Source organism: Ornithorhynchus anatinus, unplaced genomic scaffold (assembly GCF_004115215.2).
Source record: "Ornithorhynchus anatinus isolate Pmale09 unplaced genomic scaffold, mOrnAna1.pri.v4 scaffold_264_arrow_ctg1, whole genome shotgun sequence".
Lineage (NCBI taxonomy): Eukaryota > Metazoa > Chordata > Mammalia > Monotremata > Ornithorhynchidae > Ornithorhynchus > Ornithorhynchus anatinus.
Genome location: NW_024396743.1, coordinates 42060 through 62522, shown reverse-complemented (window position 1 = coordinate 62522; position 20463 = coordinate 42060). Strand labels below are relative to the sequence as shown.

At 58.4% G+C, this 20463-nt stretch overlaps 1 protein-coding gene across 5 annotated transcripts in view; it reads left to right on the top strand.

Annotated features, from left to right (window-relative positions):
- The first annotated feature begins 9495 nt into the window (after positions 1–9495).
- The window catches only part of PIK3R5 (phosphoinositide-3-kinase regulatory subunit 5), a 37934-nt gene continuing 26966 nt past the window's right edge, over positions 9496–20463 (top strand). For 2 of the 5 annotated variants that reach the window (XM_029057004.2, XM_029057001.2), the window contains exon 1: positions 9497–9604. The gene's annotated coding sequence lies outside the window, so the exon portion shown is untranslated. Of the gene's footprint in view, positions 9605–20463 lie in introns of all 5 variants that reach the window. The other 3 variants (XM_029057006.2, XM_039911014.1, XM_029057008.2) reach the window with 3 other exon arrangements.

The following is a 20463-nucleotide window of genomic DNA, read 5'->3' as shown; positions in this document are numbered from 1 at the left end:
CCAGCCCCCTCAAGGAAAACAGGCTACAGGCTGTAAAGCCGGCACTGCCAGCGACATGGCACATGGGTGGGCCTACCGGTCCCTCTGTTGCCTATGACTGAGTTGAGCCGGCCACCCGCGGGGCTAGAAAAGCTGAGAAAACATCCAGTTTCCATCTGGAGAAGAGGTCAGAAGCTGGCCTCTGGCAGGCAGGCACTAAAATCGGGGCTGTAAAGCCACGTGCAGTTTGAGCCGAATGTGGCCTTCTGGGTCTCTTAAATGGCCCATGACAGACTCGGGGACTTCACACGCCTACACCCACTTGCCTGTGCCCACACTTTTACATGCATGCCTGTACCACCTTCCGCATACATGTGCGGACATACATACATGTATACATACATGTACATACAGAACAATGCCTGGCACATAGTAAACACTTAACATGTACCATTATTATTACTATCGTTATCTCGGCAGCATCCAGTCCATGTGCACCTTTACATGCCCGATACACACACCCTTGGCGTCTCCAGACAGAAGATCCCCTGACAGACGTGGCCCTTGACCTTCTTGCTATTTTTGACCAGTTTGGTCACTCTTCCCACAAACTCTCCAGCTTTGGTTCTGCAGATACCTGGCTTTGACATCTCTCTGACCACACCTTCTCGGTATCCTTCTCTGGCTCATCCGCCTCCTCTCCCCTACCATGGGTGGCCCTGGGCTCTCTGCTGGGTTCACTTTGCTTCTCACTTTCTTCTCATTCTCTCTGGGAGTCAGTCACATGACTTCATCTTCCACTCACTGCTCTGTATCTACATCTGCCTCACCTGAAGCAGCGTGGTTTAGTGGATAGAGCACAAGCCTGGGAGTCAGAAAAACCTGGGGTCTAACTCCGGCTCTGCCAGTGTCTGCTATGTGACCTCGGCTAAGTCACTTCACTTCTCTGGGACTCAGTTACTTCATCTGTAAAATGGGGATTAAGAGTGCGAGCCCCGTGTGGATCAGGGATTGTGTCCGTCCTGATCAACTTGTAACGATCACGGCACTTAGAACAATGCCTGGCACATAGTAAACGCTTAACATGTACCATTATTATTACTATCGTTATCTCGGCAGCATCCAGTCCCAGGAATTCAGTTCTCACCAGTGTGACCAAGGGGCGAGGAGAGAGCCAGAGGCCTAACTAACTCCTGTCCTCCCTGCTCTTCTAGCTCCTCTGCCTTTGAACAAAGGAAGGGAGCCAAGGCCCTCCCTCCTCCAACCAGATGCCCCCTGGGGCATAGGGTTGCCATTTTCTCCAAAGGAGTGGTGTGACCCATGATTTTCCCAACCTCAGCTGTGTTCCCTGGGATGGGATGGGAGGGAGGGGAGAGGGCAGCCCCTCCTTTAACAGCAGCCCCAGCACCAAGGTACAGATGGGCATCCTCAGAGGGTCACAGTCCAGGGACCCCTCCCACTCCAGAAAGGAGAGCGGACCTGGGGTCCCATGAGGTGTGTGGGCCTCTGGCTGAGGAACTGATGGGGAAAGGTGGGTCCCAGCAACCCAGAAGCTGAAGCGGTATCAGCCCAGGGTCCGGGGCAAGAAAAGCCTGGGTCCCTGAAAGGCCTGGTCCAGGGCCCAGTTGCCCAGCCCTGCCTCTGCTTCTGCTCCAGCCTGGCACAGCCCTTCTCACTGAGACCTACTTTCACCTCCACCCAGCCACATCCTGCTCTTCCCTTGCCACTGGAAAATGGCCTGGGTCTTTGGATCCTAGGAGCCCCTCTGTCTGGCTTACCTGGGCCACTTGGCTGCACCTCCTTCCTTTCCCCCCTACTCCCTGGTCCCCACCTCAGCTGCTCCCCACCCTAGCACAATGCCATTGCCACCTGCTCAATGGTTGGCTCCCTGGCCCACATTCAGGCAGGCTGGGTGGGGAGAGGGCAAAGTGCTAGTGTTGGCAGGGGTGGGGCAGCTCTGTTGGCTCTGGGCCCAGGCCTGGGCTCTGGGAACAATGCTCTGTTCCCACACCATCTCTTGGACGTCCAAACGCAGGCATTGGCCCTAGTCGCCAGACCCCCAGCATGGGTCCAGCAGCTCCAGCCAAACTCGGCCACGCCCAGAGCTGAATCCTCCAGCCTCAACTGCCTTGGCCCAGGCAAGCTGCGGGGCTTCAGGGTACTCGGCTAGGGTCAGCACACCCTGCTGGGCTTGGACCCTCAATCAGTCCATCGAACAATCATTTTATTGAGCGGTTACTGTGTGCAGAGCACTGTACTAAGCGTTTAGGAGAGTACAGTACAATGGATTTGGTAAACATGTTCCCTGTCCACGTCGAGCTACAGTATAGAGTGAGAGACAGACATTGATGTAAGTAAATAAATTATGGAGATGGACATAAGTGTAGTGGTCACTGACTGCTCAGCCGGCTACCCATGGGGGCAGTCACTCCCATTCATTCCTCAGAGCTAGTGGAGGACCCCAGTGCCAATTGCTGAGAAGGAATGCTCAGGTAGAGTCAGGTCCCAGCAACCCAGGGGATCCTCTTGGGTCTGATTTCCTCCCACTCCAGGCAGGGCCAGCTGGGGGAGAGATTCTGTCAGTCAGTCAGGCAATTGTATTTATTGAGCAGTTGCTCTGTGCAGAGCACTGTACTAAGTGCTTGGGAGAGTACAATATAACAATAAGCAGACGTAGTCCTTGCCCTCAATGAGCTTACAGTCTAGAGGGAAAGACAGACATTAATATAAATAAATTACAGACACGTATATGAATGCCCTGTACCTAAGTTATCTTCATTTCCCTATTTATTTTGTTAATGAGATGTACATCACCCTGATTCTATTCATTTGCTACTGTTTTAATGAGATGTTCTTCCCCTTGATTCTATTTATTGCCACTGTTCTTGTCTGTCCGTCTCCCCCGATTAGACTGTAAACCCGTCAGAGGACAAGGACTGTCTCTATCTGTTACCGATCTGTACATTCCAAGCGCTTAGTACAGTGCTCTGCACATAGTTAGCGCTCAATAAATTCTATTGAATGAATGAATAAGTTTACATAAATACCGTGACCTCAGAAACTGGTGCTCTGCCCTCTTCCCCCTCATCCCCCCACCCCAGACCCCGAGAGAAGAGCCATTCAGGGAGGCTCAGCTCCACAGTGAGTCGCTTGACCCGTCACGAGGGGCTGCAGCCTGAGAAGCACAGGACCCACTGCAGGAAGACTGTGTGGAGCCAGCATACCCAGCTGCCAGGGCCACTGGTCCTGGCATTTGGGAGTGGAGACAGAGGCACAGGAACATAGGCAGGTTACCTGCAAGCTGGTGGCCTTTTTCTTTTTCTTCCTGGTGACCTGTGCCGGACAGACTCGTACACAGCAGTTCTACCTGCCTCTTCCCTGCCTTGCACTTCCTTTCCAGCACCCCCCACTCCCCGCCAACCCCTACCCCGCTCAAGACCCCAGAGCCGTGGGGTGTCAGGTCCAGGACCAGGCAGGGGGAATGGTGACTCCCTCCCTGGCCTCCCTGACTGCCTTCCAGGAAGAGATGCGTGTCCTGGACCCTAGCCTGGAGTGGGGTGGGTGCTGTCGGCGGCGGGGTGCTGTCGGCGGCGGATGAGAGGAGCTGATAACAGGCGGAAGTCAAAGGTGGAAGTCACAGGTGGAGCTACGACTAAGCATGTTGCCTCCGGCTGCTTGGCTGCAGGGGCCTGTCCATGCCCCAGTCTGGCCCCAGTCCCAGCTCCACCACACCTCATTTGGCCTCCCAGTCCAGCCTCCCAGTCCAGCCTCCCAGCCCCACCACAACCCAGTCCAGCCTCTCAGTCTGGCCTCCCAAATGGCCATTAGGCTTTCCCTGTTCTGCACAGCGTGAGGACCAGGAATGGTATTTGCTGGGCTGAGGGCAATTCCCAATTCCAATGCCCCGGAAAGTACAACAGAAGCAAAGGACGTACTTCCGACCTGCAAAAGGCTTGCACTCTAACATAAAAATCTTTATAAATGGAATCAGAATAAATCTTTATTTGGACAACTGAATCTACAGGTATATGTAAATTGCAGAGTATGGGTATGTAAATATGCTTAGTATAGTGCTTTTCACACAGTAAGTGTTCAATAATTACCAATGATCGCTTGACTGATGCTATATGCGACTGTTGCATTGAAGCTGTTGCACTTGGATCAGTGACCTTTGGACATCTGATAATCACCCCACCCCCAAGGCCACAGCACTTATGTACATAGCTTTAAATTATATATTATAAGTTACTTTTTCATTTATATTAATGTCTGCCTCCTCTGCTACACTGCAAGCTCATTACGGGCAAGGAACTTGTCCACTGATTCCATTGTATTTGTAGGTAACCGAGTGCCTAACAGTGCTCTGCACATAGTAAGTGCTCAGTCACTACGATTGATCGATTGATTGATTAACCGATTGAATCATCACAGGTGTTGGGAGCTTATCAGGGGATGCTTCCTGTAGGAGGTGGGAGACTCCAGCCCGGGCCCCCCGCCACGCTCCCGGGGTGGGGTTGGGTGGGGGTGCTGGGAGAAGATCCCTGAAGTCTGAATGCTGCCACAATCTAGCCCACCCACTTCGCTCCTCTAATGCCAATCTTTTCACCATACCTCAATCTCATCTATCTCTCTGTTGACCTCTTACCCTGGTCCTGCTGCTGGCTTGGAACGCCTTCCATCTTCATATCTGACAGTGACCCTCCACCCCCTTCAAAGCCTTACTGAAGACACATCTCCTCCAAGAGCCCTTCCCTGACTAAGTCCTCCTTTCCTCTTCTCCCACTCCCTTCTGCATCGCCTTGTCCTGCTCCCTTTATTCATCCTCCCTTCCAGCCCCATAGCATAGCTGTAATTTTATTTATTTGTATGTCTGTCTCCCCCTCTAGACTTAGCTCGTCGAGGGCAGGGAATGTGTGTGTTATAGCGTATTCTCCCCAGCACTTAGTGCAATGCTCTGCACATAGAAAGCGCTCCATAAATACGATTGACTGACTGACAGGATTCACCCCAGGTGGGCAGAAGGCCAGGTTGCCCAGCCGCACCAGCCCAGGTCTTGGACTGCCCAGTTCTTGGACTACACATGCCCTGGCAGGAAGTAGGGGATTGGGCCTGGGGAAGGGCCTGCTGGGGGCAGGATGTGCCAGGGACCCAGGACCTGAGGTTTCTTCCTAGACAATGCAGTCTCCGGAGGGCTCGGGGTAGGCATCTGTCTGGGTCACCGGCAGAGTGGCAAGGGCTGACAGCTCTGAGATTCTGGACCTCCAGAACTCTACCCCTATATTCTCCCATCCTTCCCGGAGTCAGGGAGCTGGTGCAGGTGGCCTCTGAGGTCCCTGTCCTTCAGCTAGCCTGGCCCCGGCCCTGGCATCTGGGGCTGGTTGAACCTTAGGTTCCTCTCACCGGCCTCCCCGCTTGGCGTCCCCGCTCGGCCTCCGCTCCCGGCCTCCGCTCCCGGCCTCCGCTCCCGGCCTCCGCTCCCGGCCTCCCCTCTCGGCCTCCCCTCTCGGCCTCCCCTCTCGGCCTCCCCGGCCGGGCAGCGCTCTATTCTGGCCTCTGCTGCCCCCTGATGGACCCGCGTTTTCCTACATCCTCTTTTCACTCTCTCTAGGAAAGCGGTTTGAGCCGGAGCTGCGCTGGGCCGGGCCGGGCCGGGCCGGGCCGGAGGGCGAGGGGGTGGAATGGTCCCCCTCCAGCTGGGCCCCCTTGGCCAGAGCCCTCACCTAACTCTCATAGCCCGGGCCCTTTCCCGCTGAGCGGAGCTCAGGAGTAATAATAATTTGTTATGAGCTTACTGTGTCGCAAGTGTGAGAAATACCGTGGCCTAATGGAAAAAGCAGGGGCCTAGGAATCTGGATTCTAATCCTAAATCTGCCAATTTCTTGCTGTGTGGCTTTGGGCCAGTCACATAAGTGCTCTTTGCCTCAGTTTCCCCAACTGTAAAATGGAGATAAAATACCCGTTCTCCCTCTTACTAGACTGTAAGCCCCATGCGAGACAGGGACTAAGCTTTTATTCTCCTCACCCTGTTTTCATTCCCTCCTGTCCCCTCTTCTCCCTCTTAGTGCTCAGTTATTCACTCCGAGGGAGGTGCTTCTCCTACCTGTGACTTGTTTTAATGCCGCCCCCCCCCCACCTCAAGAAATGTAAGCCCTCGAGGGCAAGGATCATGTCTAATAATTGTATTCTTCCAAGTGCTTAGTACAATGCTCCGCTCAAAATGAGCACTCAATAAATATCATTGATTGATTGGTGGAGGTGAAATTCTTCTGAGTGGATGTGTGTCTGAAAAGGTCATTGCAAATTCCACAGCTTTGACCTCATGGAGCAGACAGAGAGGCTGCTGTACTACATTGTGGTGTCGGGTCTGATGCTTGCAGTTTGTTTCTCATTTCTTATGAAAATGTTTCTTGAAAAGAGTTGTCCTTTACTTGACAGCAGTATTTCCATGCAAGTGACTACTAGTTTCAGCGGGGATGCGATATTCCCTTTACTGCATCCTTAAAATGCTTCCCCTGCCCTCCTTGCTTTCCACTTCCAGTTTTCAGCTCTCCGTACAGCAGCTGTTTGGATCTGATGCTATCATTCATTCTCTCCATGTGCCCCACCCATCATAGTTGTCTTGAAGTGAGCAAAGCTTCAGTGCTAGGAGACTGACTGCAGTCCAGCAGGACTTCGTTGTTTGTGATCCTGGGTGGATAAGTAGGAGGGAGAGCCCTGCCTGAGTACTCTAATAATAATTATGGTATTTGTTAAGACCAAAAGCCAAGAGTTTCTGTTTGATGCATAGAAGAATGGGCAACCATTGGAAGGTTCTTGTGGAGCAGGGTGATGGGCAGAATGCTATTTTGGGGAAAATGATCTAGGCATCAGTTGTCTTCTGTCTCACCTGGAATGCACAACCCCATCACATCCCAAAGGCCACTGATCTCCCCATCTTCAAAGCCTTTCCGAAATCATAGATCTCTTAGGAGTCTTACCCCGATTAATTGTTCATCTCCTCACTGAATATCCCTCAACTGTCACTTCAGCCCTCCCTTTTTTATGGTATTTGTGCGAGGCACTGTACTAAGTGCCGGGTAGGTACAAGCTAATTATCTTGGACATAGTCCATGTCTCACATGGACTTTCTTGCTCCCTGAGCACTTAAATACCTTCCCCCCCCCACACACTCTTTTTTCATTCATTCGATCGTATTTATTGAGTGCTTACTGTTTGCAGAGCACTGTACTAAGTACTTGACAGCACTTACACGCATACTGCTATCCTCTATTCATTCAATCATATTTACTGAGCGCTCATTGTGTGCAGAGCACTGTACTGTATTTATTTTAGTGAATGTGTCCCCTGGAAGATGGTATGCTCCTTGAGGGCAGGGATCAGTCTACTAACTGTTATGTCCTCTTACGAGCGCTTAAAACAATGCTCTGCACGCAGTAGGAACTGAATTATTTTGCTTGATTGATCAGTGAGAAGGCTGATGGAGTAGTTAAGCCATGAAATGACAAGTGTCTAGGCAGCGTGGTGGCCGGTTGAAATGGAGTGAAAGAAACAGATTCTCGAAACACTGCAAAGGAAGAACCGACAGTACTTAGCTCCAGACCGAATGTGGGAGTTGAAAGAGAGGGAGAAGCCAAGGATTATGCCGAGGTGGCAGCCTTGAGAGACGGGAAGGAGGGTGGTGACGTTGTCACCTGTGATGGCGACCCTCTGAGTGCCTGCTCTCTCCCATCCACCAGTCCAAGGACCCTTCCCCTGCTTCTCCCTGGGTGCCGGCCTCGGCCGCCCGCACCCGGCCTCCCCAGCGCGCTCTGGACTGACCGAATCAGTCAATTGTATTTATTGAGCGCTTACCGTGTGCAGAGCACTGCACTGAGCGCTTGGGAAAGGGCAATACAGCAATAAACAGACACATCCCCTGCCCTCCACGAGCTTACAGTCTAGAGCCTGGGTTCTGGGTCCCATCCTGGGCTGGGGGCAGCCCGCCCCACCTTCACTCAGTCGTACTGAGCGCTTACTGGGGGCAGAGCACCGAGCTAAGCGTCTGGGAGAGTACGATTCGGCAATAAACACATTCCCTGCTCACAACGAGCCTGGGCGAGGGAACTCGCCCGGACGAGGAGCCGAAGCCGCATGGAACCGTTCATCAGGTTCTCCCAGGCGCTGAAGCCCCGGCGGCCCCCCTGGCTCGACTCCGATGCCGGCCCCGGGGCAGGGGAGCGGGGCGCGGGGCCCCAACCGGAGCTCGGGGACGGGACCGGCTGCGGCCACGGCGGGGCAGCCGCGCCCCGGTCTAAACCCTACCGATCCTCAGATCGTCGACACCCGCCGTCCGGGTCCGCCCCGCCCACCGGCCCGCCCACCCCGGCCTCCTCCGCATCCCTCTTCCCCGCAGAGGACCACTTTCCGATCCTCCCTGTCGGCGCCGACTGCTTTCTGCTTCTGCTTCTGCTTCTGTTTGAGGAAGTTGACCTGCGGGATCGGTGGCTCCCCGGGCGAGCCGCCCCAATCCCCGGAGGGCTCGGCTCCGCCCGCGGATTAGGGCTCCCCGAGTCCCCGCTGCCCCGTCTCCCGGCGCGGGGGAATGGAGCCTGCCACGGAAACCGCCCAGCGCCCGGCAGCGCCGCAACCGCCGAGCCAACTCCCGCAGCCCCAGGCCAGCCCCCATCGCCTCCCACCCTAGAGGGCGAGGGCGAGGCCGGGGCCGAGGCCGAGGGCGGGGCGGGGCGGGGCGGAGGGCGCGGTGGGCGAGGCCCAAGGCTCCGGTGAAGGCGCACTGGGTGGGGCCGAGGGCGCGGCCGGGAGCGCGGTCCGAGATAATAATAATAATAACGTTGGTATTTGTTAAGCGCTTACTATGTGCAGAACACTGTTCTAAGCGCCGGGGGTGGTACAGGGTCATCAGGTGGTCCCACGTGAGGCTCACGGTCTTAATCCCCATTTTCCAGATGAGGGAACTGAGGCCCAGAGAAGTGAAGTGACTTGCCCACGGTCACACAGCTGACAAGTGGCAGAGCGGGGATTCGAACCCGGGACCTCTGCCTCCCAAGCCCGGGCTCGTTCCACTGAGCCACGCTGCTTAGGCTCGGGGGCCAGGTGGGCGGGGCGGAGGGCAAAGTGGGAGGGACCGAGGGCAAGGTGGGAGGTGCCTACGGCGGGAGGGACCTAGGACGAAGGGGGCGGGAGGGGGGGGGTCCTATGGCCCGGTGGGCGGGGCCTAAAGCAAAGCGGGCGGGGTCTGGGACCGGGAGGGCGGGGTCCGGGGCCCGGGGGGCGGGGCCTGGGCTAGGAGTCAACCCCGGAGAGTGTGGGGCAAAAGAGGGCGCTGCTGCTGCGCTCTGCAGGGAGGCGGAACCTCGCCCGCCCCGCCCCGCCCCGGCCGAGCCCCGAGCCCCGAGCCCCGAGCCCCGAGCTTCGAGCCCCGGGCCCCGCCCCCCGCTTCGCCGCCCATCAATCCCGCCCTGCGGCAGCCCAAAGGCGGGCGGAGGGCGGAGGGCGGGCGGCGGGTCCCGGTGGGTACGAGCAGGGAGGGGGGTCGCCGCCCGATCGGAGCGCGGCGCCGCGGGCCCAAGCGCCCCCCAAGGGAGCGCGGCTCCGGGGATGGACCAGGAGCCGGCGGGAGCTGCAGGTTCGTAACCGGGAGAGGCGGGGCGGGAGCGGGGCGGAGGTACCGATGCTTCCGATCTGTCCAGCCTCCGCACCCCCCCGGCGGCCCCGGAGCCCGTCCACCTCCCCGCGGCTGGCCGAGGCGGGGTCTTGGCCCCCGAGGGGTCCGGAGCGGGTTGCGGGGCCGGGGGCCGGGGGCCGGGGGCCGGCGCTGCCCCCTCGGTCCGACGCAGCTGCCGCGGCGGCCTGTCCGCTGTCCCGTGGAAACGGCCCGGGACCCCAGACCTTTGAAGTCTTTCGAAAGTAGGGGCGGCGAGAGGGCTCTGACCCCTCGGCTTCGAGGGAGCGTGAGAAGCCCAGATGGCAGTAGTCGGCTCAGTAGAAAGAGCGCGGGCTTGGGAGTCAGAGGTCGTGGGTTCTAATCCCGGCTCCGCCGCTTGCCAGCTGTGTGACTTTGGGCGAGTCACTTCACTTCTCTCTGCCTCAGTGACCTCCTCTGTAAAATGGGGATGCAAACCGTGAGCCCCACGTGGGACAACCTGATCCCCTGGTCTCTCCCCAGCGCTTAGAACAGTGCTTGGCACATAGGAAGCGCCTAACAAATACCACCACCATTATTATTATTATTATTAGTTGGAGGGGCGGGGAGTGAGTGGGGAGGGGGCGGGGAGGGTGGCGAGTAGGCAGAGGGGATGTAAAGCCCAGGGCCTCGCCCAGAGTCCCGGAAGCGGGGGTGGGGAGGGGAGGGGAGCATCACTGACGACTTCTGCGACTCCCACCCCGCATCCCCGCGTGACTTCCACGCGGCTCCCTGCAGCCCGCGCTGGGGCTGGGGACCGGCCTGGGGGCTAGGGTCCCGAGGGAGCGAGTGTCTTGAGTGCTGAACTTCACCTCTCTCCATGGAAGCCAAGTGGGGGGCGGCTGGATAGCCTCCATGCTGGTTTAGGGCTCCTGGCTCGGCCCCGACCCAGCCCCCCGACTCCCAGCCTCTGGCCCCTGCGCCACCCAGCTCTAACTCTGGTGATTTTGGGGCTGAAAAAAGCAGAACTGAGACTGATTAAATGTGGGAGAGGAAGAGGAGCAGCCGGTGGGGGAAGGGGCGGCCAGACCCCAGATGCTTGAGGTGCTCTGGGGGAAAACAAGGTTAGGGTTCAGGGCGGGGACAAGAAGCGAGGTTACGCTTGTTTCTCGAACCTTAACCAGGGTGTGACCACGGCCCTCGCTGTAGCCAGAAACTCCCCCGCTGTGGTGGGGAGCGGGGAGAGGCCGTGGCCCCCAGCTCCCGGTGCCCCCGGCGCCCCACATCTCCAGACATTCCCACCCCCATCTCTACCGTGCACCCTGACCTGGCTTGAGAATTTTCTGGCCTTGCTGGGAGTGATGGGCTTGGGACTCAGTGGTGAGGTGAGGGGGTAGATATTAACCCCTTTGGTAGTGCTGGACTGGGTTGGATTGGAGTGGGGAGGGAAGGAAACCAGGCCCTGGCCGGGGTTTGTGCCTACGGTCCCCAGCTCGTAGATTAGGACAGATTAGAGGTGACCCAACTTTAGGGCGGACCGCAGCTGTCACTGTGGCTTCCCCCTTTTCCTTGGCCCAGTATGTGTGTGTGTGTGTGTGTGTGTGTGTGTGTGCATAGTGCCCTGCCACTCCTGCCTGCTGGGGTTCTGTTTGTGCCGCTGCTCAGAGACTCATGGGACAGCTGCCCTGCCTGACTCATGGGCGGCAGTGCCTGCTGTAAAGCGGTGTCCAGTCCTCTCCCTCTGAACCCAAATTTGGAGGCCCCAGGTGCAGTTTGGGATAGCAAGCGGCCCTCTGACCAGATCGGCTGGAGGGTTTGACCCGGGCAGCCCCCTAGGACCAGCCTTCCACACTTGATTGTGCAAAGGGAATCAGTCAGTCAATCAGATTTATTGGGCACTCTCTTTGTGCAGAGCAAACTACTAAGTGCTTGGGAGAGTTACAGTGTAACGGACTTTCCCTGCCCACAATGAGTTTACAGTCTAGAAAGGGTTCATGGGGTTCAGAAGAGCTGCCCCCACCGGAGGTTTCAGCAACTGCTCTGAGGGTTGGAGTGGGGTGCGTGAGGGAGAGACTGAGTCCTTGCCTCCTCAGGCCACTGAAGGACAGGAGAGCCCTCGCCGGTCCCCGGTGAGCACAGGCCCGAGGACTTCTCCTCCCACTTTTCCCTCAACTGTGACTGAGCAGACCGTGAGTGTGGGGGCTCTTCTGAACCACCTGAAGTTTGAGCCGAGGAGCTGAGTCTCTTAAATGGTCCTGAGCCAGGGCCAGAACCACCTCTGTGCACCCAGAATTTGGTATCGAGTAGCTTGGACATTTAGAAGTGTCCAGACAGAAGCCATAGAAAAGGGGGAGTCTGATATTGTCTTTGGCATTGCCTTGTGTGCCATAGGTGCCCAGAGCCTCCGTCGTCAGGCCAGACAAGTTGCCCACAGGACACGGAGCACTCAGGAGCAGCTGGGGTGGAGGGGGAGAAGCAGAGAACGTGGGGTGCCCAGGGCAAGGTGCCACTTCTAGGCACAAGGGAGTGAGTAGACATCTGTCCGGAACGCCCCCCGGCCCCTGTGTCCCGCCATCCCCAAGGGGGGATCGCCGAGGCCCGGGGAAAGAGGGGAACTGCCCCCACCGCCCCGGGCCCCTCCTTGCCCCTGGCCCCTCGTCCGGGAGGACTATGCTCGTCCTCCAGTCTCACTTCCGGGTGGCCCTGGGTGGCACGACGACGGAAAGAGCTTCGGAGGCAGCAGCTGTTCAGCGCTGATCCGAAGGGCTCCTCCGGCCGGGCTTCCTCCCCGTCCCCGCTGCGCTCCGCGGGCCGGGCAGGGCCAGGCCCAGGGCCACGGCCAGAAGACGGACGCCTCAGTAGCAACCTGGACTGGGGAGAGGGGAAGGAGATGAGAGGAACTGCGGGGGGGGGGGGGGCTGGAGGGAGAGGGATCGCGAGGGGGTGGGACAGAGTGAGAGGGATTGCGGGGTCGGGGGTGGAGTGAGAGGGGTTTCGGGAGGACGGGGTGGAATGAGAGGCAAGGTGGGGGTGGCACTCAGTAAGGAAGCACTCAATAAGTACGACTGAATGAATGAAAATGTGCGGGGACTGAGGGATTAAAGGGGATGGGGTGGGTGAGGGGCGGAGCCAGAAGAGGAGCAGTTATATTTACGTCTGTTTACTTGTTTTGATGTCTGTCTCCCCGCCCCACCCCCACCCCGAGAAGCAACGATGAGAAGCAAGATGAGAAGCGACGTGGTTCAGTCGAAAGAGCGCGGGCTTGGGAGTCAGAGGTCATGGGTTCTAATCCCGGCTCTGCCGCTTGTCAACTGTGTGACTTTGGGCAAGTCACTTAACTTCTCTGTGTCTCGGTTCCCTCGTCTGCAAAATTGGGGATTAAGACTGTGAGCCCCAAGGGGGACAACCTGATCACTTGGTATCTCCCCAGAGCTTAGAACAGTGCTTTGCACATAGTAAGCATTTAACAAATACCCCGACTGTAAGCCCGGTGTGGGTGGGGATCGTCTGTCTTTATTGCTGAATTGTACTTTCCAAGCGTTTAGTACGGTGCTCTGCACACAGTAAGCGCTCAATAAATACGAATGAATGACTGAACGAATGAACTGTGGATGGCTCGGGTCAGGAGCTGCCCAGCAGATCGAAACCAAGAAGCCAGTGTCTCTCCTGGGGCTCAGCCTGGACTAGTTTTTCATTTACTCTACAGGGAGGGAGTGTAATCAAGCAATCAATCGTATTTATTCATTCATTCATTCAATCGATCGTTTGAGTGCTTTACTGTGTGAAGGTATTGACTAAGTGCTGGAGGAGTACAATATAGCAATGTAACACATATTCCCTGCCCACAAGGCGTTTACAGACCAGAGTGTTGAGCAGAAATGTTTGGAGGTTTTTCACACCCCCACACCACCCTGCCCCACCCCAAGGAGGAAAGGGGCAACTTTCGGTGCTCTTAAATGCCTGCTACCAGCAGCATTGGGGGCTTTGATAGCCTGGAGCCCCACTGCAGAGTGGTGGTGGGGCACGTGGGCGGGAGGAGAGGCCAAGGGACCAGAGAGCGGAGGTGAGAGACCAGTGAAGGGCCAAGGGGCCAATGGGCAGGGACAGGAGGCCTGTGAAGGGGTGAGGGGTTTGTCCTACAGCAACGTTGGAATGCATTCGTTCAATCGTATTTATTGAACACTTTGTGCAGAGCACAGTATTAAGCACTTAGGAGAGTACAATACAACAATAAACAGACACAGTCCTTTCCCACAGTGAGTTTACAGTCTAGGGGCAGTTTTGTGCCAACACTCAGGCCCTGGGAGGGACTGAGATCCCTGAAGCCAACTCAGACCAGTTACTGCCCCTGGTGTGTGTGTGTGTGTGTGTGTGTGTGTGTATGATGGGTCAGCCTGGACAGGCAGGAGTGGGGTTCATGGCTGGAAGACACCAACCTCCGGGGCCAAGTCAGTCAGAGCCAGGCCCAGGTGCTCAGTGAGCTGGATGCAGCGCCAGCTCTGGCCTGACACACAGAGGACCAGTCAGCAAGTTGGGTATGCAGCCCATGACAGCACGGATGGAGTTGGTTGTGTGAACTCCTGAAGTCCAGGCAGAGAAGGGCTCTTGGGTCATCCGGAAATAGACACTAGGCAGAGGGTATGGCTGAGGCTCTGTTCAAAGTCATGGATTTTCTCTCACATCTGCCAGTCAGAGAGTCAGACACATTGGGCAAGCCGGGAAGCCCAGCCCGGCCGGGCCTGTGTGTTTTGGGGAGGCTGCGCAGGGCATATGTGGGCTGTTGAGAAAAAGTAATGGTGGGCTTGGTCCCTGCCAGGGAGCAGTGCAGTTCTGAGCTGAGCTGTCCTCCGTACTGGAAGGGGGCACCAATGATGGTGAGATTCACAACAGGGGTGGGAATGAACGAAAACATGCTAAATGATTCTAGCTTAGAGAGGGAAATCAATCAATCAATAGTATTTATTGAGTGCTTACTGTGTACTCAGCTCTTGGGAGAGTACGTTACAACAGAGTTGGTAGACATTTTCCCTACCCACAAAGAGCTTACAGTCTAGAGGGGGAGTTACACATGTATGGAAATAAAGTACAACTATGTACATAAATGCTGTGGGGATCTGGGTGGGGTGAACGCCAGGTACTCGAAGGGGACAGATCCAAGTGCATGGGGGACTTTTACAGGAGAGGGAGTTGGGGAGAAGAGGGCTTGATCGGGGAAGGCCTCCTTGGAGGAGATGTGGTTTTAGTAAGGCTTTGAACAAACAGAAATCGCAGATGATTCGGCAGCACAAAAAGAAATGACATGGTTGCACATGATTGAGCTCAATCGGGGTAGCCCTCCTGGGGGAGGCGAGAAGGATGTGGCTTGGAGAGACCTAGTGGAGGAGTGCATGGTTCAGCTGGGCGATGGGCCGGGGGAAGGCAGGGTCTTAAGTAGCTTCAGTGGCACTTCTTTAGCATCCAGTGGGTGACTTTGGGCAATCCCCTTCTGGAGATTTAGTTTCTTGTCTTGGTTGCAGTTGAGCCACCTCTCCCCTGATGGGTGTCAGATTGTCTCTCTTTGCCTGATCCACCTGTTCCTCCCTCCCTGTCTCTCTCTGCCTGACCTTCCTGCTCACATCAAGAGCCTAATAGTGGCAGACCTCACCAATTCCCCAAGCCCTTTTGCATCCCGAGACTCAGGTTTAGGCTGAGCCACTCCCGCTGAACGTGTCCAGGGCCGGGGAGGCTGGGCTGGGGTTTTTTTCCCCGCCAGCTCTGTGGGGGCCTGGGTGTCACTTCTCCGTTCCAGGCCTTGTCCTGTGAGTTTCAGTCTGAGTTGGTAGCCTCAAGTGAGTGCAGGCTCCTGGAGCTCCTCCCAGCCCTCTGGTCACATGGTGACACCTTCCCTCCCATGATGCTCTGGGCCCAGCCTGCAGGAGGGACCACGGAAGGGTGGGATGGGACACTGGGCTGGGGTCCCTGGGGTGAGGTGAGGTCGGCTCCAGGCCCTCAGTACCGTCTCCCTTCTGCCTACTCTGAGAAGTAGAGTGGCCCACTAGAGCATGGGTCTGGAAGGCCTGGGCTTTAATCCCAACTCTGCCACTTGTCTTCTGTGTGACCTCGGGCAAGTCACTTTACTTCTCTGTGCCTCAGTTACCTCTTCTGGAAAATGGGGAGTGAGACTGCGAGCCCCATGAGGGATAAGGACTGTGTCCAATCTGATTATCTTGTATCTACCCCACGGCTTAGTATGGTGCGTGACACATAATTGTATTTGTTAAGTGCTTACTATGTGCCAGTCACTATACTAAATGCTTGGGGTAGATACAGTGACACAGTCCCGGTCCCACATGGGAGTGCACAGTCTTAATCCCCATTTTACAGATGAAGGAGCTGAGGTGCAGAGAAGTGAAGTAACTTGTCCAAGGTCCCACAGCAGGCAGGTGGTGGAGCCGGCATTCAAACCTAGGTCCTTCCGACTCCCAGGAAGTGCTTTCAAAAATCATAAAAAAAATAGTTAAGGGAGAATCCCCCAGTGCCTCTGCCATTGTCCCTCTCCAGGACTGTCTACTCCGCCTGGAGAGGTAAGGGAAAGTCCCGTAATACCTCCTATCCTTGTCCCACAGTTCCAAGTTCATTCCCTTCCCCCATCCCCTCAGTGCCTGGGGTCTAGGCCTGTGACTGCTGCTACCGTACCACAGACTCAGACTTCTATGAGTACCCTCCCACCAGTGATCTGGAGCAGCTGGTTCAGGAGACCCGCTGGGGACGGGAGGAGACAAGGTCTGGGCCTCCAGGGGCCGCAAAACTAGGGAGCTGCCCCTCCGGACATCAGTGGACTGGACAAGCAGACACTCTGTCTCCAGCTGGGGCTGGGCTGGGCGGGGGGTAGGGAGAGGGCCCAGGGAAGTGCCCGCTTGCAACAGGCGCTTGCACAGCCTTCCTGTCCCACTGCACCAGGTTGGTGGGGCAATCAGCTGCCCGGCAGCTCGCCGGGGTCGACCGGCCCCCGGAGCTGGGCCTGGCTGATGGACCTTCAGGGGCAAAGCCTCTAGGGTACGGTCCCAGGCACAGGGTACAGTGCTTTGCCTGGAGGAGGCTCCCAGTACAGCACCCTGCATGCAGCAGGTGTCTATTGCAGTGCCCTGCAAACAGTAGGTCCCCGGATGGGCCGTCCCGCCCATTCCTCTCCTCCCTCCTTCCCCCCCACCCTTCCCTGCAGGAAGAGGCCTTTTGGTGTGTTTGCTGTCAATGGAGACAGAGCGGAGAGAGGTGGGTGTGGGGGTGTGAGAGTGGATGCCCCCATCCCTCCTCCTCAACCACAGTCCCATACATGCCCGGGATCACCGCGCTCCCTGCCCCGGCCTGACCGTGCTCCCTGCCCCGGCCTGCAGCGCCCAGACCGGGCCCTGAGAGGTCAGTCCCCTCCCGACCCCAGTAGGGCCCGGGGTTGGGGGAGGAGTTGGCCGGGCATTTGACTACAACGGGTAGGAGAAGTGGTGGGTGAGGAGCTGCCGTCCGGTAGGCCGCTGTGGAGTAGGGTGGGGTCCGGCCCTGGGGCAGGACGGGCTGCCGAGGGTCGGGACGGCGGGTCTCTGGGCAGCGGGGGCTGGGCTGGGCTGGGCTGGACTTGCTCGGGGGTTTTGACCCTCAGGACCCCTGTCCCCCTGCCCTCTCCGTTAGGCTCGGCCGCCCGCGCGGCCCAGGATGGGGGATGGAGACCGGGACGCGGGGACGCGGAGCCGAGGCCCAGTCGGGGGTGGAGGCTGCAGCCAGCGCCGGGTCGGGCCGGGGCGGGGCGGGGAGTCGCACTCCCCTCTGTACTAACGGGGCGGCGGCGGGTTGGCGGGGGGCAAATGCAGAAGTTTGGGGCGGCGGCGGTAGTGGAGGCTCAGAGGCGCCGGGCCCGGTGTTGGGCGGTGGCCAGCGGTGGCGGGGGGCCCGGGGGGGGGAGGGCCCGGGGGATGAGGTGAGGTTTTGGGTGTGGTCCCGGGTTCGAACCGGAAGATCTCCGTGGGGCCGAGACAAGTGTCCAGGACCTGGCTCGTGGGGGCGGGGGGGAGGGTGTCCCCTCTAAACCCCAGCCCTCTCGAGGATTAAGGGGGTCTTCGTCCCGTCGCCGCAGCTCCCAGCCGTGGGAGCGAAGCCACCTGGACGCGGGCAGGGTCGCTCCCGCCGGAGCTCCGGGCGGGTGGCATCGCTCTGCCCCGTCCCTCTGGGGGTTTCTGTCAGGAGGCGCGCCGGACCCGACCCCCGACCCCCGACCCCTGCCCCCGGCCCCGCCGGTTCTGGGGCTCCCGCTGTGGGGCGTGTGGTAGGCCCGGTCCGGGACGTGGCCCCGCAGAAGGCTGGGGACCCGGAGGTCCTCTCTGCTACGGGTGGTCCTCTCTGTTCTGGGCATCTCGGGCGCCAGAGGCTCCGCCCCAGGGGTGGGAAGGGGCAGGGTCCCCTGAAAAAGAAGAGAGTCCCCGCTAGGAGACAGCTCATCCCCTGGTGTCGCCACGCTCCAGGCCTCTGCGACCCCATTTCCCCCCCGAGTGGGCCGGGGGCTGGCCAGGGAATGGATGTGTGTGTGTGTGCGCGGGTCGGGGGGAGCGGTTCTCAGCCCTCGCCCCCCGCAGCGAAACCCACTGCCTCTGTTAAGGGTGTTCGGGATGGTTGGGGAGCGGGGAACCGGGCTGTTCCCATGGAGACCAGACCCAAGGATGGGGACGGGAGGAGGGAGAAAGCAATTGCTGAGCTGTACTTCCCAAGCTCTTAGTACGGTGTTCTGCACACAGTAAGCGCTCAATAAATACGAATGAATGGATGAATGGATGGATGGATGGATGGATGGATGGATGGATGGATGGATGAATGAATGAATGAATGAATGAATGAATGAATGAATGAATGAATGAATGAATGAATGAGAGCCGGAGGCGGCTCTGGGGAGTGGGGAGAGAAGCTGTCCAGAGGCCGTTTTCCAGTCCAGGGATCTCCTTGGTCTCTCTGCTTGGACATTGCCGCTTCTCCCCCGTGGGCGTGCTGGAGGCCTCAATCTGGAGGTCTCTGTCTCGGGGCGGTGTCTGAGTCGTTATTACTGTGCTTGACTCTGTCTCTCTGAGTCTCTGCTGTCTTTCTCTCTATATCTCTGTGCCTGACTCTGGTGTCTCTGGGTTGCTGACTCTGTGGTCTCTGGGTTTCTGGCCCAGACTCTGGAGTCTCTCCGGGTCTCCGTGCCTTTCCGGCGTCTCTCTGGGTCTCCGTGCCTGTCTCTGGGGTCTTTTGGGGTCTCTGTCCCTCTGTACCTGGGTCTCTGTCCTTCAGTTATTGGATCTCAGCGTGTCTCTGTCTCTATGCCTGTCTCTGGGTTTCGATTTGACTTTGGGGTCTCTGCGGGTCTCTGCGCAGAACTCAGACGGGCGACCCTTTGTTTTCCTGGAAACCCTTGCTGATTTGTTAGAAAAACAGGAAACCTCCTCGCTGCGGAGGGTTCGTCTGCGGAAGGTTCATCTTGCTGTTTGTGTTTGAACTCTCCCCGGGTCTGCCCCAACCCGGAGCCGAGCGGCCGGACGCGGCCGGGCCTCCGGGACTTGGCGATCCCCGCGCCCCCTCGAGGCCCCTCGCGCCCCCCGCCCCCCCACCCTCGGGCGGGACACCTGCCGCCCCCCGGCACCGGCCGGGACCCTCGGCCGGGAGAGCGGGGGCCGGCGGGGGCGGGCGGGGGGCGGCGGGCTCCCGGGGCCCTGGCAAGTCATTTCGGGGGCGGCGGCCCGGTTCCCGGCCCGGCTCCTGGCCCGGACTATGGATTCCGAGGGCGAGGAGCCCGCGCCCCGCCCGACCCCGCCCGGCCCCGCCCGCGCCCGGGCCCGGGCCCGGGCCCCTCCGTGCAGGACTCTCGTGGCCTCCAGGTGGGTCCCGCGCTGGTCGGAGGCGCCTCCTCCCCGGACCTCCCCAAACCTCCCCAAACCTCCCCAAACCTCCCCGTCCCGGGGCCTGGGAGGGGTGGGGGGCGTCCCGGGGAGCCCCGAGCTGGGCTGGGAGCCGGGGCCGGGCAGGGCCGGCCGGGAGTGCGGGGTCCTGGGGCTCCCCCGGGGGGAATCCCGCCTCCACGCGTGGGCGGCGCGGGGAGGGGGCCGGGGGGTTGGGGGAGCAGGGCGGCCCCGCTTCTTACTGACCCAGCCCACTGGGCTCCTCCATCACCCACCTTCACTGTCCCTCCATCTCGTCTTCCTCGTCGCCGTCCCCCGGCCGCCCGCCACTCCCCTCTGGCCTTTAGCGTCCTCCCCCTTCGTATTCAGCGTGGTTTAGTGGAAAGAGCACGGGCTTGGGAGTCAGAGGACGAGGGTTCTAATGCCGCTCTGCCACTGGTCTGCTTTGGGACCTTGGGCAAGTCACTTCACTTCTCTTTGCTTCAGTTACCTCCTCTCTAAACTGGGGATGAAGACTGTGAGCCCCACGTGGGACAACCTGATGACCTTGTATCTACCCCAGCGCGTAGAACAGTGCTTGGCACATAGTAAGCGCTTAACGATGACCGATATTATTGTTATTATAGTATCCGGCCGACCACCTCCCTCCCCATCTTCAAAGCCCTGCTACAATCATATCTCTTCCAAGAGGCCTTCCCCCACTAAGCCCGCATTTCCCTGGCTTCAGCCCTCCTTCTGCGTGGCGAGGCAGTTGGGTCTGCTCCCTCTAGGCACCTAGACACTCACCTCTCCCCCAGACCCACTTATGTCCACTTCCGTCCGCAGCTTATTTTAATGTCTGTCTCCTCCTCTAGCCTGTAAATCCCTCCTGAGCAGGGAAGGTGTCTACTTAGGCTCTTGCGTTGTACTCTTATCGAACGCCTAGTCCAGTGCTTCTCAGACTGTGAGGGCTCAAGGATACCGCTCGTT